This window comes from Triticum aestivum, chromosome 2A (genome assembly GCF_018294505.1).
Source record: "Triticum aestivum cultivar Chinese Spring chromosome 2A, IWGSC CS RefSeq v2.1, whole genome shotgun sequence".
NCBI lineage: Eukaryota > Viridiplantae > Streptophyta > Magnoliopsida > Poales > Poaceae > Triticum > Triticum aestivum.
The window spans coordinates 106366981-106369893 of record NC_057797.1 but is presented as its reverse complement, the minus strand read 5'-3'; positions in this window follow the sequence as shown (position 1 = coordinate 106369893).

Below are 2913 nucleotides of genomic sequence, written 5' to 3'. Positions count from 1 at the left end.
GGGGGGGCTTCTTTGGCCACTTTTATTTTGATAACCTCACATGGGACAATGTTCTAATAATGATGATCATCACACTTTTATTTACTTACAACTCAATATTACAACTCAATATCTAGAACAAGGGTATGACTCTATATGAATGTCTCCGACGGTGTACCGGGATGTGCAATGATCTAGCGTAGCAATGACATCAAAAAATGGACAAGCCATGAAAACATCATGCTAGCTATCTTAAGATCATGCAAAGCAATATGACAATGAATGCTCAAGTCATGTATATGATGATGATGAAAGTTGCATGGCAATATATCTCGGAATGGCTATGGAAATGCCATGATAGGTAGGTATGGTGGCTGTTTTCAGGAAGGTATATGGTGGGTTTAAGGTACCGGCGAAAGTTGCGCGATACTAGAGAGGCTAGCAATGGTGGAAGGGTGAGAGTGCGTATAATCCATGGACTCAACATTAGTCATAAAGAACTCACATACTTATTGCAAAAATCTATTAGTCATCGAAACAAAGTACTACGCGCATGCTCCTAGGGGGATAGATTGGTAGGAAAAGACCATCGCTCGTCCCCGACCGCCACTCATAAGGAAGACAATCAATAAATACCTCATGCTCCAACTTCGTTACATAACGGTTCACCATACGTGCATGCTACGGGAATCACAAACCTCAACACAAGTATTTCTACTAATCCACAACTACCCACTAGCATGACTCTAATATCACCATCTTTATATCGCAAAACTATTGCAAGGAATCAAACATATCATATTCAGTGATCTACAAGTTTTATGTAGGATTTTATGACTAACCATGTGAATGACCAATTCCTGTCATCTCTCTAAATAGATATAAGTGAAGCAAGAGAGTTTAATTCTTTCTACAAAAGATATGCCCATGCTCTAACAAATATAAGTGAAGCAAAAGAGCATTCTACAAATGGCGGTTGTCTATGTAAAGAGAAACAGGCAATCCAAACTTCAAATGATATAAGTGAAGCACATGAAGCATTCTATAAAGCCATACTCAAAAGATATAAGTGAAGTGCATAGAGCATTCTATAAATCAATCAAGGACTATCTCATACCAGCATGGTGCATAAAATATAAATGAAAACTAAATGCAAAAGACGCTTCAAGATTGCACATATCGCATGAACGAAACGAATCCGAAAACATACCGATACTTGTTGAAGAAAGAGGGGATGCCTTACGGGGCATCCCCAAGCTTAGACGCTTGAGTCTCCTTGAATATTTACTTGGGGTGCCTCGGGCATCTCCAAGCTTGAGCTCTTGCATCTCTTCCTTCTTCTCACATCGAGACCTTCTCGATCATCGAACACTTCATTGATACAAAACTTCAACAGAAAACTCGGTAAGATCCGTTAGTATAATAAAGCAAATCACTACTCTAAGTACTGTTGCAAACCAATTCATATTTTGCTTTTGCATTGTGTCTACTGCAATATAACTTTTTCATGGCTTAATCCACTGATATGAATCGTTTCATCAAAACAAGCAAACTATGCATCAAAAACAGAATCTGTCTAAAACAGAACAGTCTGTAATAATCTGAACATTCACCATACTTATGATACTTGAAAAATTCTATCAAAATTAGGAAAAATAAACAATTTGTATAGGAATACAGTGCAGAAAGAATCAGACCCATTTGACGTTCCAGCTAAAAATGTAAAATTGTGCACTACAGGCAAAGTTTCTGTCCTGCACCGTACAAACCATCAAGCAAATGTAAACATCCTAAAGGCAAACCTTGGCACATTATTTTTATATTTAAACTTTATAAAATCACACAACAGAAATAAATGACTCTCTAAAACTTCTGGGTTGTCTCCCTGGCAGCGCTTTCTTTAAAGCCATTAAGCTAGGCATATAGTGCTCAAGTAATGGATCCACCCGGATCCCAAGGTATATCAAAGCCAATTTTAATTAACAATGATTTGTAATTTAGTGGTGAGCACAAGGTAACATATATCATGTAATGACGAAGTCTAACTCCTATGCATCGGCATGTCATAAAAGAACAATTCATGCACACATAGTAAAGGCCAATGCATAGTATAAACAGTTTCTTGCAATTTTATCATATTGGAAACATAGAGAGGTGGAGATATAGTTCCTCTCTCATAATAATTGCAAGTAGGAGCAGCAAGCACATGCATATTATATTCATCAAAATCATCATGTGCAACGGTAAAAGGCAACCCATCAATATATTCCTTAATAAGAGCAAACTTCTTCGATATAGTGTAGTTTGGAGAATTCAAAAAGATAACAGGACTATCATGTGTGGGTGCAATAGCAACAATTTCATGTTTAACATAAGGAACTATAGCAAGTTCATCTCCATAAGCATAATTCATATTGGCATCTTGGCCACAAGCATCATCAAAAAGGGTTATTTCAAGAGAATCAACGGGATCATAACAAGCATCATAGCAATCATTCTTCGGTAAGCACGAAGGGAAATTAAACAATGTATGAGTTGAAGAGTTACTCTCATTAGAAGGTGGACACGGGTAGCTAATCCGCTCTTCCTCCTTTTGTCCTTCGCTCTCCTCATCATCTTTTTCATCCAATGAGCTCACAGTTTCATCAATTTCTTCTTCCATAAACTCCTGCAAAATATTAGTCTCTTCTTGGACAGCAGAGTAGTCCTCAATATATGGTTCAACATAGGCATTAGAAGCATAATTATCATAGCAATATTTAAGTATGTCAAAATTTTCATATTTGTAAAGAGTAGCATCATACTTTTCAATCAAAGAAGCAATTTCGTAAGCACCCTTAAAAGCAACAAATTCTTCGATTTGTTGAACATCATAGTAACTATAAACACCCTTAGCATACGAAGATACAATTCCATTATCACTAAACTCACATT